Source organism: Hemiscyllium ocellatum, chromosome 3 (assembly GCF_020745735.1).
Source record: "Hemiscyllium ocellatum isolate sHemOce1 chromosome 3, sHemOce1.pat.X.cur, whole genome shotgun sequence".
NCBI lineage: Eukaryota > Metazoa > Chordata > Chondrichthyes > Orectolobiformes > Hemiscylliidae > Hemiscyllium > Hemiscyllium ocellatum.
Genome location: NC_083403.1, coordinates 131,327,010 through 131,353,277, shown reverse-complemented (window position 1 = coordinate 131,353,277; position 26,268 = coordinate 131,327,010). Strand labels below are relative to the sequence as shown.

The 26,268-nt window shown below is 41.4% G+C and overlaps 1 protein-coding gene across 1 annotated transcript in view; it reads left to right on the top strand.

Annotated features, from left to right (window-relative positions):
- Nucleotides 1-25,794, top strand: part of lratd1 (LRAT domain containing 1) — a 64,053-nt gene extending 38,259 nt beyond the window's left edge. The window contains exon 3 of the transcript XR_009647233.1: nucleotides 25,713-25,794. The gene's annotated coding sequence lies outside the window, so the exon portion shown is untranslated. The remainder of the gene's footprint in view (nucleotides 1-25,712) is intronic.
- Nucleotides 25,795-26,268: the final 474 nt, after the last annotated feature.

Here is a 26,268-nt window from a genome sequence, read left to right as displayed (position 1 = left end):
CAAAGTCTGCACAGAACCGAGCTACTCTAGTGACCATGCATGTATATAAAAATACTTTTATGAATAAAGCATATTTTTGAAATTAAAAAAAGGTCTATCTTATTGGAACCTGATACAAATTTATCCACCTCAGTCACTTTATCCTTCTTTGTGTAAAATGCCACACGCTCTGTTAGGCAGTGCTCTCTGTGTCCACCACTTTCCACTTGCTGGCACTCTAGTCCTTGCCCTTTTCGTCCCATTCACTTTCTTGAAACCAGGTGTTAGAAAGAAGGGCAGGTGTTGTTTTCAGTGGCCTTGCATTTCACAAATCTGTATCCCTCAATTAGGCATTAGGTAGCCTTTGGGAGGCATAGGGAAGCCATGCAATTCCCATTTAATCCCTGAGTGGTGGTCTCAGGTGTAATTAAAATAAACTGACAGCCTGCCATTACCCGACAAATACCACGCATTTGCTTCTTCCCACTTCAGACCTAATTGTAGGATCAAGATTTCGCCACCACCAAACTGGTGAGTGGGCCTCTCTCATGATTAAGCGGTTTTTAACTGTCATGTTTCCTGCCAAAGTGGGCTCAACTAAATTCTACCCAAGATTGCAATATTTAATGGTAGAAAGAATGTTTACCAATTTAGCTGGGAAGTGATTTACACCCAAGCTGTAGAGGTGGTTGACTGATGTGGCTTGCCAATTTTGTTAGATATCTAAAATGTTTTTAAGACTTATTCGGGTGTCTAACATCTGTTGAAGGACCTGTCTGTCAAATTGGACTGCCTGAGCTGACCTCTGTTCAGGGTCTCCAGGGGTCATGAATCCACTGCCGCTGAAAAGGCAGTTCTTATATTTTCAGTCTCGGCTCTAGATGAGCACGGGTGCTTATCTCAACTTTGTGTTAGTTTGAAACGTCAATTTATCTTGCTATCAAGATATTCAGAGAGCAGATATGGTAGACTGGGTGAGCTTATTTCTGATGGCTGACACACTTATTAGGCCGTGGTTCAACCATTAAAGCCAATTGGTTAAGGAGAAAAAAATAGGGAATACTTCTACATCTAAAGGCTGGTGGGAATTTGGAAGTGTCTTCCCAAAATGGTAATTGGTATTGTATTTATATCATTCATTTTAAATTGATTGATACATTTTTGTTGGTTAAAGATACTGATGAATATGACCACAGGCAAGTTTAAGAAGTTAGGTTGCAGATCAGTCATGACCTCATTGCTTGTCACTGCAGGCTCAAGAAGCTAAATGAACAGCTGCTGTTCCTATGTTTCTCCACCAACCCACTCCAACCTGGGCCTTACCTAGAGGCCAGTGCTAGCAAGTTGAATGACCTGAAGCTGAATTTGTTCAATAGGAGAGCTACCTGTATCAGTGGTACGAGGTGGAAAGTAATGATTCCAAGTTTGTTGTCTTTTCCCGAGGATGGGGGATTTTAAGTCGAGGGGACACATTTTTAAGGTGAGAGGAGAGACATTTAAACAAAACATAAGGGGCAACTTCTTTACCTTACAGAAAGGTATTAAAGGTTATGGGCTAAGGGTGGTATATGGAGTCAGGCCACAGATCAGCCATTCCCTCATTCGTGTGTGAAATGAACTCCCTGAGGAAGTGGGCACAATTACAACATTTAAAAAAACATTTGTATAAGTACGTGAGTAGGAAAGGTTTGGAAGGATATAGACCAGGATCAGGCAGGTGAGACTAGTTTTGTCTGGGATTATGTTTGGCATGAAATGGTTGGACCAAAGGATCTGTTTCTGTGTTGTATGACTCTATGTAGGTGAGACTACGTTGTAATCTATTGTGCTGTGCACACAATCTATTCTAGAGTTGATTCAATGGAATTTCTAGGTTTTATTTACACTTCCGTAATCCACACTACCTTTAAACCTGTGCCTGAGGTGGGACGGTGGCATGGTAGAATTTAAACCATTGAAATGTCCATGTTTACAATATAGCAGTCACTTATTTTAGTCAGAAAGGGAAAATGATTATCTATTTGCATTAAGAAAAATTTCAATTGCTGGTTACAATGTTTTAAGTACTATTTATGTTATGTAGAAACAACTGTATTTACACACTCATTCACTCAGTCAGTCAATAATTAGACCATTCGTCTTGTGCTAATCACATTTGATCAAACTGCTCAGTAACAGAGTGAATAAAACAATTATTATTAAAGCCATGAAGTGACCTACATGGGTGCTACTTGACATTAATGTATATGGTTCATCTAGATTAAATACAAAGGATGGAATTTTCTTAACCCATGATGTACCAAATGCTTTTTTCAGGTGAGAAAACCATCTGGCTAATTAGCAGTAAAATAATGATGAAAATCTGAGGCAAAACCTGACATTTCAAACTCAACAACTCTGGCAGCATTATGTTAATTTTTAATCTGAGACAGTACGTTTTTATTACAGAAAGGTATTAAAGGTTATGGGCTAAGGGTGGTATATGGAGTCAGGCCACAGATCAGCCATTCCCTCGTTGACTGGTAGAACATACTCGAGGGACTGATTGGCCTACTTCTCTTCCTATGTTCCCATGTGTAAACTTCAGAACTGTTCTGAAGAAGGGTCACTGGATTCAAAACATTAACTCTGCTTTCTCTTCACAGATGATGCCTGACCTGTTGAGTTTCTCCACCAATTTCTGATTTTGTGGCTAATTAGAACACTTTGCCAAGTCTCTGTCACTGGGTCATGGCATTGACTTCCAGGTTTGAAAAGTGTGGTGCTGGAAAAACGCAGCAGGCCAGGCAGCGTCCTCGGATGCTGCCTGGTCTGCTGTGTTTTTCCAGCACCACACTTTTCAACTCTGGTCTCCAGCATCTGCAGTCCTCACTTTCTCCTGATTGACTTCCAGGTTCCCTGAATGATTGGGAAGGGCAGATAGGGTGACTAGTCAGTTCTGTGAAAGGAAGGATTTCTAATTAAAAGGAACTCGAGATGCCTGCAATGGCTCACCAGCACTTGGTTTTGTGAGGCTTTGGCAGCCACAGCACTGAAGGGGAGATCTGGAAAGACTACTCTGCTGGAGCTGTTGGTTGGGATGTTACTCCTGCCTTGTCCCTCCCCAGAGGTGGATGGTGGTGCTGCAAAACCAGTTTCAATGCCATAACAAAGGCTGGCAGCAGGGATGTGCAACTGAAAGGAATTGACAGGCTATGCAGGTGAAATACCTTCCAAAAAGTTGATAATCACCTCTCAACACCAATAACACTTCCTGGGAGAAGCAATGTTTCAACAGCAGTCTCCTAATGGCTGTGGCTGCAATCGTTCAGTTTCACCTGATTAAAGCCTTCCTAACATGTCATTTTCAGTGAAAAAGCTCTTTCTACTTTCACTCACACCTATTGATCCTGGTAAAGTGTGAGTAGGTTAGGAAGCCAGTGTCAGGATGGGAAATCCAGAATTCAGCATTAATACAGTTCTTGATTTGCTTTTCAAATTGCCTTTATTATTTACCAGTCAGATCCAGGGGTGTTACTTGTTCACCTTCAAACCTGCCTGGAACATATCTGGAAGAAATGGGTGATGTAAGGATCCCAACCCAACATCACTTGGGAAACTGTTGGGTTGGGAACAGTTTTTTCCCCACTGTTATCATATTTTTGAATGGATCTCTAATGTTAATGTAACACTGAATCCTGCACTCTGTTCTGTTACCCTGATGCATTTGGTATTATAATCTGCCTGTAAAGTGTGTAAGACAACTTCTTTCATGTACCTTGGTATACGTGACAGTAATAAATCAAATCAAAAAGATATGATTTTATGCAGTAAACATCCAGATGAAAATCTCTCAAATATCATCCCACGCAAACACAATTGCCCAAGCCTTCTCACTATGAACAGTGGGGACTGTATCGAACAGGTAATCATATCCATTTTTAATGAAATGCAAATGTCACATCAGATAGCAATGCATTAGACATAAGTTATATAATAACCCCTTATAGATCCTTCCCTGTACTTGGAGTTTCATGTACAGTTTAAGTTTCTATGTGATATTCAAATGTAGAGGAATGTAAATAAAGTATTTGTATGTTATCAGATCTGAGAGATGATAATTCTTTGGAAAGTTTAGACAGGCTACAGCGTTGTTCTTTGGAATAGAGAATGCTTAGGGTGACCCAATAAAGGTCATCAAAGTGATGAAGGGGCTTGAAATGTTTCCACTTGCAGGAAGTGTGAAACAGAGGGATCATAAATGTAAAAAAGTTACAAATAAATCCAAAGAGAAATCCAGGAGAATTTATCCAGAGAATGGTTAGATTGCCAAGCATATTACCAAATGTGAGCATCTGAGGAGCAGGAAAGTCGATGTTTCGGGCAAAAGCCCTTCATGACCAGCATCTGCAGTCCTCACTTTCATCTATATTACCAAATGGACTAATTGAATCAAATTATTTAGATTCCTTAATAGAAAGTTGGACAAGTATAAGGGATATGGTAGAATTCGGTTAATAAGGATGCAAGAAAGCTGTTGAAAAGAATAAACATATATAAATCTGTTGGATTGAATGTCTTGTTTCTCTAATTTATGCTCCATGTAGGTTCAGCACCTCAAGAACAAATAAAAAGAAAATTCTATTTCGATCTTCCTTTAGAAATTGTTACAATTGTAGTGAAAATGGACTATCAACATTCAATTTCCAACATTTGATCTTAATACCTGAGTCTTTCTAGCACTAAAGTAAAGTTGTGTAAAAGACAATGCTGACTTAAAATGGTTGCTTTGATCACCAAATGAGCTCAGGAACCCACACAGAATATATTGTATATAACCAGCTGTCTGAAACTTACCATTTTAATCAAAGAACCATGGAACTCAGTGAGACATGAAGCATTTTACAGTTCTTGTTTTACTCACAATTAAATGATAACTTTATTTATGGCAGTTGAAAGGTTACCTGCAGAGTGTTGAATTTGAAAGAATTAAAAGAAAAGCTTGATTGGAAATACTCAAATGAACCATATTTTAGTAGCTTGCTTTGAGTAACAAGGAGAGAAAGTGACATAGACTGAACACATCAAAGGACACAATAAGCTTCTCTCTCCCTCTTGTTTCTTTACCAGCAAATCTGCACCAATTTTAGCAAAAAGCGAAGTGTGAAAACCTCTGTTGACTGAGAAATCAATGTTATTTCTAAGCTTTGCCACTCCTGAGGCAACAGAGGGCTAAACAGTTGGACTCAAGTTTCACTTCTGCAACTCAGACTCTCTAAAAATCATTGAACTGCAACCGCTGTTATCTTTCAGTCTGTACTAGATACAATCTCTGTAAGCTCATTATCTGTATTTTGTGTGTACTTTGTGTTCTGGTATTTTATTATTTTTTCAGGTACTAAAACTCCAGCCTTTTCAGTCAATTAAATCTTGGAATTGGTTCTTTACTTTTGATCTGATTACTCGAGTTTAATTGCACTGCGATGGCTGCGGCTATTAAAGGTTTTGTTGCAACTGATTGAGAAAAGGATCAGAAAAGAGAGGAACCGTGACCCCTCCTGGTCATAACAATATGGTCAGACATTATATGTTGTACCCTACAAAGTAGAATGTACAGGGCTTTTAACTGGTTATGTGATTCAGTTGTGGAGATAGGGAGGGTGAAGTGGCTACCTAATTTCATCAGTATGAGATCCAGGGAATTTTAACTGCTGGCCATCATGAACATTTAACTTGTGAATGGACTAACCCCCAAATCTCCGCTATGTTCCTGTACCTTGAAAAGTTGAGGATATGGCTGATAGTCTCTTTCTAGTGGCTCAGGGATAAAGAAACGAAAGCTCGCATCAAATTAGCCAAGAGAGATGTGGCATCCTTTCAAGAATGACTCCCAGGATGCATGTTCAAAGAAGGAAATATTATAATGACCTATCCAGAATGATGGAATCCTTTCCATTCTTGGAATGTGAGCATCACTAGCAAGGCCAGTATTTATTGCTTTATCCCTAATTGCCCTGAGAGGGCAATGCTACTTTGATGTTTCAGTGGACAGAAACTCAAGTTGAAAGGAATGGAAAGTCTTCCTATGGTATTTGAATAAGCCTGTTTCTGCCAGGTAGGGTGAGTTAAAATTCCCTCTTGCATTGCAGTATCATTATGTTAGATGGAGAGAAATTTCAACAATAAAGAAATACTTTCTGAATAACATTTTGTTATGAGATCCCGGAAACACAGATTGACAGACTGTAGCAGCTAGACAGTGCTTAGCCCTTGTTTTCAATATAAAATTACATTTTTGCATCAAAGGCAGCATGTTTGGAACGCTTTAGCTGCAGAAAGTTGCTTAGTCAGTGTCACAACGAAGATATTTTGTAAATTAGTTGCATGTGTGATCTCTAGGCTTTCCAGAACCTCTATTTTTGTCAGAGTGGTGTGATGAAGCTAAAAGTTGCATTTCGCAAGAGCTAATTACAGAACTGGGTGGACATCTTGCTCCCTGTGTATCACCTTGTACAAGACCACAGAAATTAGGAGAAGGCAGGAAATACTTTAAAAGTAGTTTTGATAAGGTTGCTAAGCATATTCAAGATGTAGTGAAAATGTATTCAAACTTGGAGTTTGACTCCTATGACAATGAGAGTTCCAGAAATGCAGGTTTGATTGTTTTAATAAATTCCTATTTTCTAATGTAAGGAATTTATTATGAAATGCAAATTAAATAAAAGAGAACAAAATAATATTTCCCAGCAATTCTGTGATAAAACATTATTCATTTTCATGAAGGTCATTATTTTAATGTCAGTAACAAATGTCAGCGACTACTTTTTATAATCTAAATTTTGACACTTGGTTGACCGTATGAAGCCATAGCAATCATAGTTACATATTTTTGTCCTGTGTAATCAATCCTTGAGGACTCTTATTACTTGTTAGTGTCACATTACTCAAACCAAAATGACATACAGATAAGAATGTTAAAAACATTAACAAATTACAGTACAGCTGTGGTTACATTTCCAAAGGACTTCCTTGGCTGGGACATCCTGGCTTTTGAAAAGAGCCACATAAATGCAATTATTGCTTCCTTCTTCCCCTCTTTTTCCTTCTTTCTTCCCTCCTCTAACTTCTTACAAAGGACACAATATACTTTATGTTTTGGTTCATGTAAATATTGTCCAAGCATTCTAACCAAATCACCAGATCCTGATGAAGGGCTTATGCCCGAAACGTCGAATTTCCTATTCCTTGGATGCTGCCTAACCTGCTGTGCTTTAACCAGCAACACATTTTCAGCATCTCAATGTCATAGGTTATTAAACAGTTAAGAAAAAGTATATAATGCCTTTGACAACATAAAGACATCTCAAAGTGATGTATAGCCAAAGGAGTACTTTTGAAGGTGTAGCTACTGTTGTAATGCAGAAGAGTGAGTAATTTGCATATGGCAGTGTTCCCACAAATAGTAGTCTGGTATTGATCAATAATCCATTTTGAGATGCTGCTTGAGGGATAATATTAACAAGGGTGCATGGGATAACTACCCATCACTTCTTCAAAATAATGTCTTGGGATTTTACCATCCACCTGAGAGAGATGTTACCTCAATGTAAACTAACATTTAACACACAGCCCATTTGACTGTGGGTCACACCCTGAATACTGTACATGGATTTCTGTTGTCGAGCTGCTGACTCAGAGTATGAATGCTGCCAACTGAACCATGATTGCCAAATGAAGCCTACAACAGTCCCAGAGTTTGTCATGCTGAATAAGTATCTTTCAAGATTGCTCATATTATCCCAAAACACTTAGACACTGTCTTGTAAACGCTTTTGAGAAAAGGCACCTTGACTTGCACACGAATGAAAAGTTAAGATGTGTACAACTGAGAAAACTTGTAAGCGAGGCCAGGTGGATATTGCAGTAGATTTTAGGGAGTATTGACAAAGTAAGAATGTAACAATGGAGTTCAACAGTAAAGACATCAGTGAACACCAATCTGTGTGCAATAGTGATAATTTGGCATATATTATCAATATCTTCAAGCTTTTTTAAACTGCTGTTCTCAATAGAGTACCTTCGGTAATGTGGCATCAGAGAGGTGCAGATGTCACAGGGAGGGAGTGATAATCAAAGAGATCATTGTCAGCCCATACTCATCTCCTAGCGACTGTTTCTCCTGGTACAATGGTGAAGCATGGATTGTCTTTCTGCTCGCTTGGTTACAGTTAATTCTAATTGCGGGATAGGAAGGCCAGATTTAAAAATAATTTGAAAATAGAGATTCCTGTTGTCATGAGGTTAAAAAGGTACAAATTGGTGAACTGGATGAAGTGAGATTTGTAAAGAATTTACCATTTGAGAAAAGTAACTGAATTAGAGATTAGGATAGTCATATTATTATTCCAATATGAGTTAAGAAGTAAATGTTCAGAGATATGTATACGCAAGTATTCAAAGTTTCACATTACTCACCACTGCACCAATCTGTTCATTGAAACTGTGAATCACATTGCAGCAGGAGGTGTGACCTAAGAAATAATAAATGCTGAATTAGACTATGAAAAATCAATCTTAATTAGTGTGATAGGGAAAATAAAAACTGAAGGAATCATGTGGAAAAAAGAAGTGACCTTCATAACAGCATTGAATGTACTATTCCAACTCAGGATAAATGGGAAGGCTGATTGTAGAGGCAATTGAGAAATTTAAATACAAAACCTCAGATTGATATTAATTTTTTAAAAATGTGCTAGTGATGAAATCAGGGTAATCTACATCATTTTGTATAAAGAGAGAGAGGATTAACCCAATTCGATAGCTGGGAGATCAATGAAGGTGACAGTAAAACTAGACAAATTTGTTGAGAAATTCAGCACATATCTGCAGCCAAAGTCAAACCATTGGATCCACCATTATAAATGGTAAAGCCAGAGGCAGTAACCAAGTGAACAAGTTAACAATTTCACAATTATATTGGGAAATGCCAATATGTATAAATTCAAAGCAATGAAAGAATGATCAACAACTTCATTTGAGGCATTGCATATTTCCTTGTAAAATGATCTGGTTGGAGTAAAACAAGCTCAAAATGGTCCAGGTATACCCACAGTGCTGATAAGTTCCATACATTTTGATCCTGCAATGGTGAGGGAACAGTGACATAGTTTCAAGTCTGAATAATATATGATTTGAACGGGTATTTGCTGGTGGCAACGTTCCCATGCATCTGCTTCCCTTGGCTTGTGGGTGGTAGAGTTTGTGGGTTTAGAAAATGCTAAGGGAGGAAACTGGATGAGTTACCATAGCACATAGATAGTACACGTTGCTGCTATAGTGTCAGTGGTGGAAAGAATGGATATTGAAAGTGGTGAATGAGGTGCCAAGTCAAGTGGGCTGTTTTGCCTTGGAAGGTGCCAAGCTTGTTAAGTATTGTTGGAGCTGCACCCATGCAGGAAGGTGGGGTGTGTTCCATTTCACGTCTGTATTGTAGATGGTGGACAGACACTGGGAAGACTGTAGTTGAGTCACTTGCTAAGCGATTCCTAGCATCTGACCTGCTCTTGTAGCCAGAGTATTTATATGCCTGGTCCAGTTCAGTTTCTGGTCAGTGACACTCCCTTGGATTGTTAGGGATCTGACAATGGTAATGTCATTGAATGTCAAGGGATGATTATTAGATTTTTACTTGTTGAAGATAGTCATTGCCTGGAGATGCAAATGTTTCTTTGTGTTTTTCATCTCAAGATTGGCTATTAGTCCAGGTCTTGCTGCAAATGGAAATGGACTGCTATAGTATCTGAGGAGTAATAGTGTTGAAAATTGCATAATCATCAGTGAGCATCCTCAATTAGTTAAAGAGGATCAAAGAGGAAGATCCTGAACCTTAGATCAAATCTTCAGTACATTCTTCAATATGAAACAGAATGAAAATGCAGAGTTCAGACAACAAATGTTTCATCTGCAGATGCAGCTAAATGCCACAACACATTAGAAAATGAGTTATTGGAGACCAATAACAAACTGTGTGAAATACTGAAGCATATAAAAGAGGAAATGTAAAAGGTAAGAAGCTGAGACAGACTGACTGACTTTTAAACTGTCTGGCCCGTAGGGATAACATGTTTTAGATTAGATTAGATTACTTACAGTGTGGAAACAGGCCCTTCAGCCCAACAAGTCCACACCGACCCGCCGAAGCGCAACCCACCCATACCCCTACATTTACCCCTTACCTAACACTACGGGCAATTTAGTATGGCCAATTCACCTGACCCGCACATCTTTGGACTGTGAGATGAAACCGGAGCACCCAGAGGAAACCCACGCAGACACGGGGAGAACGTGCAAACTCCACACAGTCAATCGCCTAAGGCGGGAATTGAACCCAGGTCTCTAGCGCTGTGGGGCAGCAGTGCTAACCACTGTGCCACCGTGCCGCCCTATATTACATATATATTACATGCTATAGGGAATTCCAGACAAGTTGAGAGTTGGAATTGTAACCCTACTCTTGAGAATGGACAGAGTTTATATGAATGGTCAAAGATGGACAGGTAAATGTCCTTGCTGCATCTCCATGCCAACAATGACCAATTCATTCAGCATTCTCTTCTGATGCAGTATACGTAGGGGCCCCTTTCCTCATGTCTGTTTCTTACATCCTAGTCCTGATGAGTGCAGATGACACTAAAGTCGGTGGAGTAGTGGATAGTTTGGAAGAATGTTACAGGTTGCAGGGACACTTGGATAAACTGCAGAAGTGGGCTGAGAGGTGGCAAATGGAGTTCATTGCAGCTAAATGGGAGGTGATGCACTTTGGGAAAAATAACAGTAAGGCAGAGTACTAAGTCAATGGAAGGATTGTTAGTAGTGTGGATGTGCAGAGGGATCTTGGTGTCCATGTACGCAGATCCCTGAAAGTTGCCACCCAGGTTGAAAGTGCTGTTAAGAAGGCATACGGTGTGTTAGGTTTTATTGGTAGAGGGATTGAGTTTCTGAGCCATAATCTCATGCTGCAACTGTACAAAACGCTAGTGCGGCTGCACTTGGAATATTGTGTACAGTTTTGGTCACCATATTTCGGGAAGGATGTGGAAGCATTGGAAAAGGTGCAGAGGAGATTTATCAGGATGTTGCCTGGTCTGGAGGAAAAGCTGAGAGACTTGGGTCTGTTCTCATTGGAAAGAAGAAGGCTAAGAGGGGATTTGATAGAGACATACAGATGATCAAAAGATTAGATAGAGTGAACAGTGAAAGTCTTTTTCCTATGATGATGACATCAGCTTGTACAAGGGGGCATAACTACAAATTGAGGGGTGATAGATTTAAGAGAGATGTTAAAGGCAGGTTCTTTACTCAGAGAGTGGTAAGGACATGGAACGCTCTGCCTGCCAATGTAGTTGGCTCAGCCATATTAGGGAGATTTAAACAATCCTTCGACAAGCACATGGATGATGGTGGGATAGTGTAGGGGGATGAGCTGAGAATAGTTCACAGGTTGGTGCATTATTGAGGGCCGAAGGGCCTGTTCTGGGCTGTATTGTTCTATGAGTGCAAGGTGAAAAGCTTTGACTTGTCTCATCTTAGCAACGTTTAAACATAATTTTTTGTTCCCACATAATTCCCATTCACCTCTTGGAATCTGCTTTGAAGAGCTGATAATTAACACAATAGTGCACAAACCATGGACATTTTTGAGATGTTCAAAATGAGATACCTACTGATAGACTGGGGGAGTTGAGATACTTCTACATTGCAAATATGAATAGAAATGTGAGACCATTCAACCAGATTATTTTAAGACATTTCTATGAAAATACCTGACTTGGAATAACCTGAATAAAGGACAAAAGTAATATAAAACTGATGACCATAAAATGAATACACCTTACTTTCTGAAATAGTGATAAATTTGTGAAGTGTAACCAAATTTTAGTTTCAAATGACAAAAGCTATTTTGCAACTCACTGATTTGAAAAGGTTAAAATTTATTTGATGTATTCAGGTGCAGAAAACAATGCAAAGTTCAGAAATGCTATCCACAATAAAGCTCAACATGGACAAAAGTATCTTTTGCTTTTGACTGGGGCATTGCAAAAAATAAATAAAATGTGATTGGATTTTGTTTAAGATTTAGACAAGTTATTGGGAGTGACCTCTATATGAGAATATAGTAGAACCATGACAGATCAGTTAAGTAGTGACAACACAGTCATGTTGTTTTGAACGTATTCCAAAGAGAATTAATGGAAAATGAACAGAGAAATTTACACTGAATCTGTGAATAAAGTCTCAGAAGCTTATCTTTCAAACAGCCTGTCTATTCTCAGGAATTTCTTTTCCCTTTGCAATGACAATTTGGAGAATAAATATTATATTTTATCTTTAACACTGCTGCCTGTGGGTATCTGCGATAAGTTTATGCGAAATTGTATTTATTTAAAGTTTCATATGTCATGTCATATGTGACCTGTCTGAAGGCAGGTTCTTGGCATGTTGTCAGCTTAGCTTCATGTCGAGCTGTTTTTGCCATGGCACTTTGCCATTGTCTGTCATTCTGAGGGGCTGGGTAAGGAAGTGGATCTGAAGTTTATGACAGCCAGAATGAGATCTGAACTTGTGCCGTTGGTATTATTCTGAACCACATATTAGTCATCTAGCATACTGAGTTAACTGGCCCAGAACAGTACAATACAAACAGTACAGGCTCTTCAGATCACCAAGCCTGCGCTATTTCCGAATCCTTGTTTATTGCCCACGCACATTTTCTGTCCGTCTGTTTGCCTCCCATTCAATGTGTCTTTCAAGATATGTCTTAAATGTAGCTAATATGCTTGCACCATCTCCACTGGCACTGAGTTCCAGGCACCCACCATCTTCTGTGTGAAATATTTTTCCCTAATCTTTCCCCCTCTCACCTTGGGCCCCTTTGTATGTGACCTTCCCATCTTGAGAAAAAGAACCTCCGACTATCCATCCTATCTATGCCGCTCATAATTTTATAGACCTCTATCAGGTTTCCCCCCGCAGCCTCTGTCAAACTGAGTTTATCCAACCTCTCGTGCGATGTGCCCCCTCCATTCTGAACTTTGTTGAGGATAGGATTTCTGAACTTCACATTATTTTCTGCACCTGAAATGCATCAAATAAATATTAACCTTTTCAAATCAGTGAGTTGTAAAATAACTTTTGACATTTCAAACTAAGTATTGGTTCCGCTTCACAAACACATTTTGGAATCACTGCTGGGTATGGACCTCAGAGGTCTGTGCACTGACAGAGGGAGTATTGTCTGAGACTCATAATAGCACAAATGACGCACACCAATTTCTGCCTGCCAGTGGGTGGGCATTAGTCTTCTCACTCCTTAAGAGAAGCACATTTTAGAATTAGCAGAGAAGTGCATGATCACTGCTAGGGCAGACAGACTTCAATGGCCAACCAAACCAATAAGCTTCATTATGCTGTTCAACACTGCTCTCCCATTAACACTGTTGCGAAAACCTTCTTTATCTGTAGAAGCATTTACACAACTAATTCCCTCTCATCTCCTATGCAAACTCTCAACAAACCTCCACCAGGAAGAGGTCAGTGCTGGATACCCTCAGCTTTATCCTCACCTCTCTGAGGTTGGCAATGTCATAGGGATCCAGGTCCAGCACACTCAGTGTCTGCTGGATGTGCAGATAGATATCACTCTAGATACATGCTCAGCATCAATGGCATGGCAGGAGGGTGTGTGGTAGGACAGAGGTTTGTGCCATTGTTATTTGATCTTAATCATACAACAGGAAGAGACAGTATGAAGAAAAACCCAAGAGCTTGCTAAGATAGGTGGGCGACATGGTGGCACAGTGGTTAGCACTGCTGCCTCACAGGGTTCAATTCCCGCCTCAGGCGACTGTCTTTGTAGAGGTTGCACATTCTCCCCGTGTTTGTGTGGGTTTGCTCCGGTTTCCTCCCACAGTCCAAAAATGTGCAGGTTAGGTGAATTAGCCATGCTAAATTGCCTGTCGTGTTAGGTGCAGGGGTAAATGTAGGGGAATGGGTCTGGGTGGGTTGCGGGTTGATGTGGACTTGTTGGGTCGAAGGGCCTGTTTCCGCACTGTAAGTAATCTAAAATAGCAGTAAAATAAAGCTATATGACAAAATTAAGATTTTGAAGTTAGTTGAGATGGATTGTGACACAGTTTTTCATTATTGCACTGAGCTTATGAAGAGAATATGACTTAAAATACTGGCTTTTATTGGTAGAGGAATTGAGTTCCGGAGTCCTGAGGTCATGTTGCAGTTGTATAAGACTCTGGTGCGGCCGCATCTGGAGTATTGTGTGCAGTTTTGGTCGCCATACAATAGGAAGGATGTGGAGGCACCGGAACGGGTGCAGAGGAGGTTTACCAGGATGTTGCCTGGTATGGTAGGAAGATCGTATGAGGAAAAGCTGAGGCACTTGGGGCTGTTTTCATTGGAGAAAAGAAGGTTTAGGGGTGACTTGATAGAGGTGTACAAGATGATTAGGGGTTTAGATAGAGTTGACCATGAGAACCTTTTTCCACGTATGGAGTCAGATATTACGAGGGGGCATAGTTTTAAATTAAGGGGTGGTAGGTATAGGACTGATGTTAGGGGTAGATTCTTTACTCAGCGAATCGTGAGTTCATGGAATGCCCTGCCAGTAGCAGTGGTGGACTCTCCCTCTTTATGGGCATTTAAACGGGCATTGGATATACATATGGAGGATAGTGGGCTAGTGTAGGTGAGGTGGGCTTGGATCGGTGCAACATCGAGGGCCGAAGGGCCTGTACTGCGCTGTATTTTTCTATGTTCTATGTTAAAAGAAGTTCTGGGATTTATAGATTAATGAACCGAAACCTGCAACCTATTCTAAAAGATGAAAGACTTAAAAAGCAATCTAGGTTTGTTCAAAATATTGTTTTAATTGCATGACACTATGATCTTTTGCTCTAAATTCTGTGTCTTATGATCCTGCTCCACTAGTTACCTGATGAAGGAGCAACGCTTTGAAAGCTAGTACTTCCAAATAAACCTGTTAGACTGTGTAACTTCCAAATAAACCTGTGTGTTAAAAATCACACAACACCAGGATATAGTCCAACAGGTTTATTTGGAAGTGCTAGCTTTTGAAGTGCTGCTTCTTCATCATGTGTTTGTGGAGAATAAGATCATAAGGCACAGACTTTATAGCCAAATGAGTGCAGTGTCATGAAGATGTGATGATGCATTAAACAAATTTAGATCAAGTCTTTCATCTTTTAGAATGGAAGTGCTGGTTTCTTTACTTTGATATGTAAATCCCAGAATTTCTTTTAAATTACATTCTCAAGAAAGGTCTAGCTTTTCTAACAATAGGTGCCATCTCAGCTGAGACAATGCATTAAAGTGTGAGGTCTGTCTGTGTCCCAATGTTGAGTTAGACTGTTTCTATTTCTAAAGTGGAAGTTACAGAGTTTTACATGGATTCATGCAGTTTTTGAGCAAAATGAAATGTAGCTCTGCAAAAACAAATTCACCCCATAAAATTATATGTGTGTGTGTGTAGGAGAGACAGAATGAGTGTGAGTGTGTGTGTGTGAGTGCATGTGATAGAGTGTGTGTGTATATATGTGTGTGCGTAAGCTTGGTTAAATTTATATGCGAATGTGATGGGGTATGTGTCTGTGAGAGAGTGCATTTGTGGTGTGTGTGCAGGGGGTGTATGTGTGTGTGAATGAGAGAGACCTTATATATCAGATAGGGTCTGCATGGGTGTGTGATATGTAGGAGTGTGTGTGTGAGAGAGTGTATAGTGTAGTGGGGTCACCTGTAGTGTGACATGCACCCAAGGTCCCACTTGAGGCCATTCCCATGAGTACTGAACTTGGCTATCAGCCTCTGCTCGGCCACTCTGTGTTGTTGCTTGTCCCGATGTCCGCCTTGGAGGATGCTTACCCGGAGGTCTGAGGCCGAATGGCCCGGACCACTGTAGTGTTCCCCGACTGGGAGGGAATGCTCCTTTCTGGTGATTGTTGTGCGGTGTTTATCCCAGTTCAACACCAGCTCCTCCAAGTTCTGGTATTGTGTCATTTTTAACCTTATGAAGAATGGTTGGGAGAATTTTAAATCTAGAAAGAGTCATTTTCTCCTTTTTGGTATATCAAGGCATGTGATTCCTAACTTTAAAAAAAATAGTATTACATGATGGAGGAGTGGGTATTATGTAGTTAAATGATCATTCTTGGTCCAATGCTTTAATGCAAATAAAACCAGTTGAGTAACTCTTATACATTGAGCGGAATCTTACAATATTTAGTTTAGTGTTAATTTTGTTGAGTTTCATGGAAGGTTTGTCTCAGTCCGGCCTGACATACTTTCCTGCTGTATCATTCCAAACTCCCCAAACTAACTATCTCCCAAGCATCGACATTGCCCTTCTTGCCCGGCACTGGCTCATTTCTATAATTTCACCGTAGTTGGCAGAATTTCTCACTCATCGGCATGATCATAATCCACTCCCTAGACTCCAGAGGCACAGATCCCTGGACTGAGAGCACCCCAACAGAACACCTGGCTGTGCTGAAGCCCCCAGACCCATCTCAGAAACTGCTTTGATTCATTGTGCTGGAACCCAATGATAAATGAATGTCTTCACGGACTTTACTGAGAGCCATTTGTCTTGGGCTTGGAGACATGGCCGTTGTTTGCAGCACGCAGTGTGTTTGCCATGAGGGCTGCTGACACATGATGCAGGTGTAAGAATGACGTTGTTATTCGCAAGATTTAGCACGCTTGCCTTCATGGCTCAGACTTTTGAGTATAGGAATTCGGGCGTCATGTTGAAGTTTTACAGGATGTTGGTGAGGTCCCTTCTGGACTACTTGTGTGCTGTTCTGGTCGTCCTGTTACAAGAAGGATATTATTAAATTGGAGAGAGTTCAGAAAAGATTTACCAGGATGTTGCCAGGAATGAAGGGTTTAAGACATTAAAATAGACTGGAAAGACTGGGACCTTTTTCGCTGGAGTGTAGGAGGTTGAGGATTGGCCTTACAGAGGGAAATCTTGAGGGACATAGATAAGGTGAATACCAAGGATCTTTTCCCTAGGGTAAGTTCAAAAGTGTGGCATATATTCTTAAGATGAAAGGAGAATGTTTTAAAAAGAGCATGATGTGCATCATTTTTACACAGAGAGTGGTTTATGTGTGGTATGAACCACTACAGGAAGTGATGGATACAGGTGCAATTACATGAAAAGACACTTGGATAGGTGTATATGAAAGGTTTGGAGGGATATGGGCTAAGCACAGGCAAGTGGGGCTAGTTTAATGTGGGAACATGGTGGGCATGGATTGGTTGGACCATGACTATGACTCTGTGTCCATGAGCTTGACTGAAGAAGGCTGACCAGCAAGATGTGACTGCACTAAGAAGGCCAAGGTTGGTACTGGGTGAGTGAGCTCTAAGGGACCTAGTGAGCAGCCTGCCCATTATATGCGCTGGATGTGGCTTTGCAGCAGTATTGGAATACTGGTGCGTGGTGCAGCATTACAAAGCAGCAGCCTCCTGTCGGTGGATTGGAGATGCACCATGAGGGTCCTGCGAGTCTGGTAGCTGTCAGATGCCTTGGGTGCAGGGTGAGCATGACTGGTTTCCTGGAGTCTGCTTCATCATTGTTGACACAATGGAGCAGGTACTCACTCTGACTTTCATGCCAGAATTGTTGACATCTCATTTTCTTGTGATGGCGGGTAGGATGGGAAGTTGCATGTCAAAGAGATGAGATTTGTAGTTAGCGAGGCTGTTAACAATTAATAATCCCCCTCAGTAGGCATCTCGCTACTCGCTAGCAAGAATCTCATCTCAATGTCTGGAATTCTGTTTGAACGTTCAACGAGTTGCTCTCAATGGTGAGCATGTCCTTGCCCAATGTCTCATGTGACCTCTCCCTATAATCGATGTCACTCAGGTCCCTGTAAGATTCTACCCATTAATGCAGTTCCTACTTTCCTTCAGTAGTGAAAGGTAAGAGGGACATCTCAAATGTTTTCAAATTTGCTTAAATATATTCATCGAAACAAAGGCATTTTCTGTTCTAATAAGCATAATGCATATGCATGACTGCTGTCGTCCAAATAAAATTGAATTAATCTCATTATTGCATTATTATGGCCTGACAAGGTTTCATTCAACCATTAAAATAATTCAGTTCCAAGAGTTCAATGAAAAGGCAGGGGCAAGACAACTTCACCATGTCAAAGAAAAACTTTCACTTAAGAAATTTAGATGTATTCCAGGCCCATCACCTATTTTCCTAATTTCAAGTGTCAAAGAGAATGGTGCCCCAAATGATTTATTGTGACTGAAATGTGCAAACAAGAAGCAGAAAGTACTATAAAAGAGTAAATATTAGCTCAGGGCACTATTTGTTCGAGGAAACTTATGTTCTAGGTATTGATGTGTACTGCACCAATTAGTCGGAGATAGGAAACATCAACGTCTTAGACGAATTGAGAGACAAAAAAACTCTCCTTCGTGGGGGGGTGGGGGGAGACGCTGAGATAAGATGAGATCACCCCAGCTGCAAAAGAAAATCTTTAAATTTTAGGAATCTGCAGTGAATAATCGCTTTTGTAAAGACGTACTGAAAAGCATCAAAATAGAAATGTGTCTGTACTGGTAAAGACAACTTATAATTTTAATGAAAGTATTGGCTCATTTTAAAAGATTGATAAGAGAAAAATGCATCTAGGGTTTTAACATTCTGCAGTAATATTTGGCAAGTGGTTTGAGATAAAATATTGTTGTGTTCTCCCTTGAGACAGGGCTGAATCTTATCACGCTTTGGCTGCGTGACAATTATGCTGAGTTTCACAAAAGGTTTTCTGTGTGGGGCTCTGTGAAATGTCTTGGTATATCATCCTACATTCACCCCATTACCTACCTACCCTACACCTATGGCCCTTCTCTTGTCCAATGTTAGCCCAAATAACCACATGCCATAGCGGAAGAACTCGCCAGTCAACCAGGTTTCCTCTCTGGCACCACGCCATCTTTAAATCTTTACTGAATGATCAGTTAAAGACTGGCATTCACTGTTCATGGCACATGGCTGGCATGGATACACATTCTATCAAAAACAGCTCAACCTTCTTGCCCCTGTCCACCAGCAGGACACACAGCTTACCTGTCCTTGGCCACATCCCACCTTATTACTCTCTGTAAGTCACTGCTACTCTGCTCCCAATGCCCAGTGCAGATCCATATTTTATCATTGAGCAGTGGGGAAGGTCAGAGACAGGCAAACACTTGGGTTGTTCCAAGGATGAGCTTTTGTATGCAGTCATCAAAAGTGAACACAAACAAAACTAATAGACCCTGCAGTTTTCTCCCATGATGTGAACAAGACCAGCCCCATGACCAATGACTGATCTTCAGACCGTGATGGTCTGCTACACCCAACTCTCACCTACTGGATGCAGGTGTCAAAGTGGGTTTGTAGTACTCAAAACAGTTGAGCTCTGGCATGGAGAGTGTCAGCTTCCTCCTCCCCAGTGTCCTCATCGTCCTCCTTGGCAGCTCACTCCCATTTCCCCAGCTCCTCAGCATCCAGCACACCACATTGCTGTCTGCTCCAGTAGTGCAGAGCGCTATGATAGTGTGGCATGCTCTGAGCCTAATACAGGAACAAACCTTAGACTAGTCCAAGTAGCAGAATCATGCCTTCAGAGTCCCTGTTTCTAATGTGGAAATGAGTCCATGGCACAAATCATTCTTTGACTTTGCACAACATTCCATGATAGAAAGCCACAAAGTGTAGGAAGTGGGAATGCCATTCCAGAAGGGAAGTGACCTTCATGGCTGAACGTCCAAATCTATATTAGGAACATAGGACTCAGGGGCAGGAGTGTTGGAGGTGTACCTTATCTTTAAGCAAGTAGAGCTCTAAGGACATATAGTATTTGCTGTGTGTATAAAACATCATTATCCATTTAAGAAATTCACTGCTTTTAGTATTCTTCCTTTAAAAAGTGAACACGTTCGTATTTTCTTATGTTCTTATTGCCCACTCACTCAATCTATAAACTTTCTGTTATTGCAACCTTCTGTTATTGCAAGACCTTGGATGAAGTTCCTCAATTTATCCCAGTTTCCAAATGGGATACACAAATTGTCAAGTCCTGGGTAAGGAGGCATGAACTGGCCCCCTTTCTTTATTCACCTTTCTCCTCAGTTGGTCACAGCATGGTTGATCCTCAAAGGATCCTGCTTATTTCCTCCTTTCTTCAAAACAAAATGATCTTAAGTTTTAAAAATAGCCAATTTAAACAGGTTTTCTTGTGTTCGCAGAAGAGTGATTTTATTTGTTACTCATCCTAAGAAATAATAATGCAACATAAGCACACAGATCGGAAATGAGGAGTGCATCCCATAATAAGACCCAAGTTAAAATATAGGTACTGGAAAAACGCAGCAGGTCAAGCAGCATCCGAGGAGCAGGAGAATTGATCTTTTGGGCAAAAGCCCTTCATCAGGAATGAGGCTTGTGGGCCAGGGGGCTGAGAGATAAATGGTAGGAGGGTGGGGCTGGGGAGAAGGTAGCTGATAGGTAAAGGAGGGTGATAGCTAAAGGAGGGGAAGAAAGTGATAGATCGGAGAGGAGGGTGGAGTGGATAAATAGAAAAGGTGATGGACAGGTCAAGAGGGTGATGCCAAGTTGGAGGCTTGGGACTGGGATAATGTGGGGGGAGGGGAAATGAGGAAACTGGTGAAATCCACATTGCTCCTGAGTGGTTGCAGGGTCCCGAGGCAGAATATGAGGTGTTCTTCCTCCAGGTGTTGGCTGGTAAAGTTGAAGGAGGGCCAGGACCTGCATATCCTTGGTGGAGTGAAAGGGGGATTTGAAGTGTTCAGCCAGGGGGTGGTGGGTTGGTTCGTGTGGGTGTCCTAGAAATGTTCCCTGAAACGATCCGCAAGTTGGCGTCCTGTCTCCCTGATAGAGGAGACCACATTGGGTACAACAGATAAATTAGATGACATTGGTGGAAGTACTGGTAAATATCTGTCGGATGTGGAAAGATCCTTTAGGGCCTTGGATAGAGGTGAGGGGGGAGATATGGGTGCAGGTTCTGCACTTCTTATACTGGCAGGGGAAGGTGCTGGGTGTGGCGTGTGGGATTATGGGGGCATGGATCTGATGAAGGAGTCATGGAGGGAATGGTCTCTCTGGAGCGCTGCTAGGGGTGGGGAGGGAAATGGTGGAAGATGATGCAATGTATTTGGAGATTGGTGGGGAGGAAGTTGAGGACTGGGGAGGGTTCTGTCCTTGTTGCATTGGGAGGGGTGGGGTTCAAGTACAGAGGTGTGGGAAGTGGTGGAGATATGCTGGAGGGCATCGTCGACCATGTGGGAAGGGAAATTGCAATCTTGAAAGAAGGAGGCCATTTGGATTTTCTTAGGTGGAATTGAGCATCCTGGGAACAGATGTGGCAGAGGCAGCAGCACCGCAATCTCGACTCTGATCTTCAGCATCTGCAGTCTTCACTTTCTCCAAGTTAAAAGATACACTGGTTAGTCTCTGGCGTGTTCATGTGAGTGGATAGTGGAATATTGATAGTTAAATTGGAAATTTTGGGATTCTTAGCTTGGTAATTTAGTTGAAGTTGTTAATCCTGTTTCCTTTAATGGTGGTTGGCTTGCAGCACTCAGATCAATGGAAGCCCAAATTTTTCTGGTAGCCTTTTGATACCTTGCAGGCTAGTTGTCTTCCAGCATGTGCAAGCCCTGTATCTGTAATGCAAGTTGGTTCCTCAGCTGTGACCCAGAGAACCCACTGGTGCTTGCTCCTCAGCTATTGCACATGTGAATATCCTAGCCCTCTGACTGGCATAACTTATTCCTCTAGCACACACAGACCAGGGTTCTACTGTTTTTTAAAACCCTGTTCTTTTATCATGAAAGGAAAGATACAAACCATATCTCTGTCCCATACTGGTTCAGTCACAGCACCAGGGACCTGGGTTCAATTCCAGCCTCGGGGAACTGTCTGTCTGGAGTTTGCACATTCTCCCGTGTCTGTGTGGGTATCCTCCCGGTGCTCTGATTTCCTCCCACTGTCACAAAGATGTGCAGGTTGGGTAGTTTGACCATGGGAAATGCAGAGTTACATGGATAGAGTAGAGGGGTGAGTCCGGGTGGGATGCTCTTCGGCGAGTCGGTGTGAACCTGTTGGGTCGTATGGTCTTTTTCCACACTGTAGGGATTCTATGATACTGCTGTGTTTTCTCTCCTATCATAGTCACAGTCTGAGATAATTCCTAGAAGAATACAGCCCATCTTTTAGTGCATTTTCTCACTTTTAAGTCAATTCCTTTGAATATTCATTGATACTCCTGGGTCTCTCTGCCCTCAAAACCACTTAGTTTTACATTTGAAGGGGTCATTTCATTTTGGATATAACAGTACTCTTTTTAAAACAATACACATTGGAACTAAATGTTTTATATGTCCCAAGGTTATCCAAGGTTATGATCCCTTATTATGACGCTACTTGCGTTCTCTTAACAACATACGCCTCTCACACAACAGATCTAATGAGATTTATGCTCATTTCATCACAAGGAGAATACTAAAGCAAAATCCACTCATCATGCATTCACTCCTCTGCACTTTGTCAATTATACTCTCTTCAGTTCTGTGTGGTGTCTCGAGATTTTGGATAGGTCATTGGTAATTACATTTGATTTTTCAGCAATGCGAATGATTATTGTGTCACTATACACTAGAAGGTTGGTACAGTTGAAGGACCAAACTACAATGGAAAAAGTTGGGTTTTCTGGGTCTTAAATCTTTTCATCTTAATGGGTGTGATCAGCATAGATTGTGATCTTATTGTATATATTGTCGACATATACCTCAAGCTGTTTAGAAGTCAGTAATAAACTGACGTTTCCCCTCCCTACAGTGGAATACAATCTCTGACACCTTTTTTTTGGAAAGTATTCAACTACTCTCTTTGTTTTAGATTTGTTCTCCTGAACAGAGATAGCCCCAACTCTGATGCCGCTTGTATTGATGACTGTTTTAAATGCTTTTGTTAAAGTTTGGAGCTGCATACATAAACTTGCTTGCCACAATGGCCTTCCACTTTTCAGAAGCTATATGGGATTTCTCAGTCCATACTATCTTTGCTTTTTCTGTTGTAGGTCTGTCAGCAGTGTGGCTACTGTGCAGATGTTTGGGACAAGCATTCAGTCGAACCCACACATTAGTAAAAACATCATGATGTTATGTTTTGTTGTGAGAAAACTGTGATACTGTTGAACCTCTGCAGCCCTACAGTGCCCCTTCTGGGTCTGCTACATGTCCTGAACTTGGATCTTTGTGAAGCTGCTCTTTGAAGCATAAGGCCAGCTATCTGTATTTTCTGAAAGAAGATAGCTCAAAGTGCATTTCCCAGATGCCACTATACACTAGAAGGTCATCTTGGGAAATTATGCAATGTCTATAGACTGTGTCTATCTGGTTCATTGGACTTTGGCTGGGTAATTTAGGTGTCCAAATAGCATGTATCAGCATGGCATCTGGAGTTATAACGCTAAGATTTCCTTTGTATAGGCAGTCCAAAGAATCTGACAGAATCCTTTGAGTGAATATATCTTGATAATATAAGCTTCTTTACCCACTCAATCTCTGCAATTCAGAGCCGGGTTATCACTTAAGAATCAGCTCTGGCCACTGCATTAACATTTCAATAGCCAATGTAGAGCCTTGAAGAGCAGTCCCAAGCACAAATGGGAGCTCCAAATGGGAACTTTTAAGGCATAGTTGAAGGCCTTTTAGCCCCTCGTGTCTGGGGCAGTCAACAAAGATCTGACTAGGGCTAAACCTATTTGTCAGCTGTTTGCCATTGCTCCGGATGATATAGCATTGCAAATAAACTCCGAAATACTAATTTAATGGTACGAGAGTTTCTGATTTAATCACTACTTCAGATGCTGAATTCCAGATTCCTATTACCCGTTGTGTGAACTTTTTTCTTCAAATCTCCTATGTTCCACTGTTTATCTTAAACTTATGCTCCCTAGTCATTGACCCCTCTACTCATGGGAAAAGGTGCCTATCTATTCACTTCATCTATGCCTCCCATAACTTTATTCACCTCTATCAAGTCCCCTCTGAACTTTCGCTGCTTAAAGAATAGTCGTCCCAATTCCAGCCTAGGTTCTGGATTAGAGTGGTGCTGGAAAAGCACAGCAGTTCAGGCAGCATCCGAGGAGCAGAGAAATCGACGTTTTGGGCAAAAGCCCTTCATCAGGAATAGCGGCAGGGTGCCTGCAGGAGGGAGAGATAAGTGAGAGGGGGGTGGGGGTGGGGAGAAAGTAGCATAGAGTACAATTGGTAAGTGGGGGTGGGATGGAGGTGATAGGTCAGAGAGGAGGTGGAGTGGATAGGTGGAAAGGAAGATAGGCAGGTAGGACAGATCCTGGGGACAGTGCTGAGCTTCCAGCATTTTGTTTTTACCTAGTTGATTTTAACCTTACTGTGAGTCCTCTTGCAAGGATGCCTGCCTTGAAGAAGTTTTCCTCCTCTCTCCACAGGAATCTCAGTGAGTCTCTCTCTCACTGCAACTCCCAGGTCATCACCTCTGACCTGAAGCCCTTCTACCATGTCCTGAAACAGACTCGCTACCACAGCCACATTTGCTTCCTCAGTGCCTTCCTCCATAACCAACTCATCCCACACGGTCTCCGGCCCACCTTTAAACCAGCAGAGTTCAGATCCAAACAGGACCAACAGTACAGACTACAGATTCAAAAACACCAGCAACGGTTCTCCTTCAGGATCCTTCGCTCCACGCTCGCAGCAATGCGCTGGCACCTAACCTCTCTACAGTCAGCCCTGCCTCAGCTGAGGGCTCCATTTTCTCAGAAAAAATACTCCCCACCCCTATCCTCCTCTCACCTATCTCTCCACACTGCAGGCACCCTGTCTCTATTCCTGATGTAGGGTTTTTGCCGATTTTCCTGCTCCTCGGATGCTGCCTGAACTGCTGTGCTTTTCCAGCACCACTCTAATCCCGAATCTGGTTTCCAGCATCTGCAGTCATTGTTTGTACCCAATTCCAGCCGATCAAATAGTTCCTCATGTCTCAGACCCTCCAGTCCAGGTAGTATCCAGGTGAATCTCTCTCTCCCAAGCCAATGTTTCTTGCCTTGTGGGAGAGGTCTCTCCCACACCCACACGATGTAGAGCGTGAGTTGTTCAGTAGACCTTTACTCTGCAAGCACCCTGAAATGCAGTGTGCAGCCTCGTTACAACTGCTTACTTTTCAGCACCAGAGTGAATGAATAACACCATCCTTACTCAGTGTGGCCTTCATGTGATTCCCAGCACTGTGGCTGACTCTTGACTCTGTTCTGAAATAGTCGAGTAAGCCATTCAGTTCAAGGCCAATTACTGAAGGACAACAAATGCTGGCTTTGCCAGCACCACCCACATCTCTTGGAAGGAAAACAAATCAGTTGTGCACGGGATGTTGCATTATTGGATAGATTTCAAACCAAACAGGCACTGTACTATTAATGTTGATCCACTATCACAATCTGTTACTTTCAGCCATAAAAGATACATGCCCCACCTTCAATTACTCTGTGCGCAATGGAATCAGCACAATGTCTTTACGGTCAGTCAGTTACATGCAGTAACATCACAACACAGACTGCTGGAGTAAATCTGTGTTACTTTTTGTCGTGTAGTTACTGTGAATGACAAACTCAAGAATCTCAACAGGAAGCTGGCACTCTGTGGGATAGTTATGTGGAATGACATGCAATAAACCATAAAACCTACCCAGGAGAGTCTGTGATGTGATATCTTCAAAGCTTATAGCTGGCAAGTTCATTGATGTAAGTACAAGATACTCATTCCTGACATATACCAAATGTGAATGTGTTGGAATACGTATTCCATAGTTACTTCCATGTTTCTAAAGCATCTGTATTTTCCAGGGAAAATGCCATTTATGTGAATACTGGAAGAAAAGTGAGCATCTGTAAGTAAATAAACAATCGCAAAGAAAGAATAAAAGGGAATGAGTGTGTGGAAGAGGATGAATAATTGTGAGAATAAGAGAGAGGTTTGTTATTACTAATGGTCTGTAAATCAATTGTAATGTTAAAGCTAGAGGCTGTGTCAAACAGAGAATGATAGGTATGTATATATCGTAATAGGGACCATAAAATAGCTATATTCAATGGTTGAGGTTCCATTCCATTAGTGGTATTAAAGCGGGTTAATGAGAAATTCCGGCCT